Below are 656 nucleotides of genomic sequence, written 5' to 3'. Positions count from 1 at the left end.
TATATATATATATATATATACTGTATATATATATTGCATCATTGCATTACATTGCATTATATTAAGTATTTGCTCAAAGTGTTCAAAGACTATTTAAATACATTATTGTGGTAAACAGTTTAATAGACATCACAAAAATTAGCAATCAGTGTGATTCACTTCTTGAATTGTGCCATGAAATAAAATGGAAATTGCAGTATTTTATCTCACAATTCTGCTTTTATTTCTCACAATTTTTAGGTTATACTGTATCTTAGAATTCTGAGAATAAAAGTCAGAATTGTGTGTTTACTAAAAGTCAATAATGCAAATTGCTAACTCAGATTTTCAAGAAAAATTGCGAGATGTTAACTCTAAATTGTGTGATATAAACACACAACTGTGAGAAATAAATTCAAAAGTCAAAATGATCACCAAATACACAAAATAATGTTCTTTTTAGCAGCATCATATGACCCCTTTAAGAATTCCATGTTAAGTGCTTCATAATACGTTGCTCCTTCAAACCTACAAGCACAGCAATATCAGATTTAAAATGGACGACTGATATAAAAAAAAAAAGCTGAGCAAACATTATGGAAGGTTGCTGTTGAAAAAGTAGATGGGATTCCAAATGATCAAGAAATAGGAAAGTAACAAATTATATATATGTATAT

The 656-nt window shown here is 27.9% G+C and overlaps 1 protein-coding gene across 1 annotated transcript in view; it reads right to left on the bottom strand.

The window, feature by feature from the left end:
• The window catches only part of thsd7aa (thrombospondin, type I, domain containing 7Aa), a 121812-nt gene that overhangs the window by 25518 nt on the left and 95638 nt on the right, over positions 1 to 656 (bottom strand). The window lies entirely within an intron of this gene.

This window comes from Sinocyclocheilus rhinocerous, unplaced genomic scaffold (genome assembly GCF_001515625.1).
Source record: "Sinocyclocheilus rhinocerous isolate Xijiao unplaced genomic scaffold, SAMN03320098_v1.1 scaffold781, whole genome shotgun sequence".
Classification (NCBI taxonomy): Eukaryota; Metazoa; Chordata; class Actinopteri; order Cypriniformes; family Cyprinidae; genus Sinocyclocheilus; species Sinocyclocheilus rhinocerous.
Note: the sequence above shows the minus strand (reverse complement) of the source record. Positions and strands in the feature narration are given on the sequence as shown.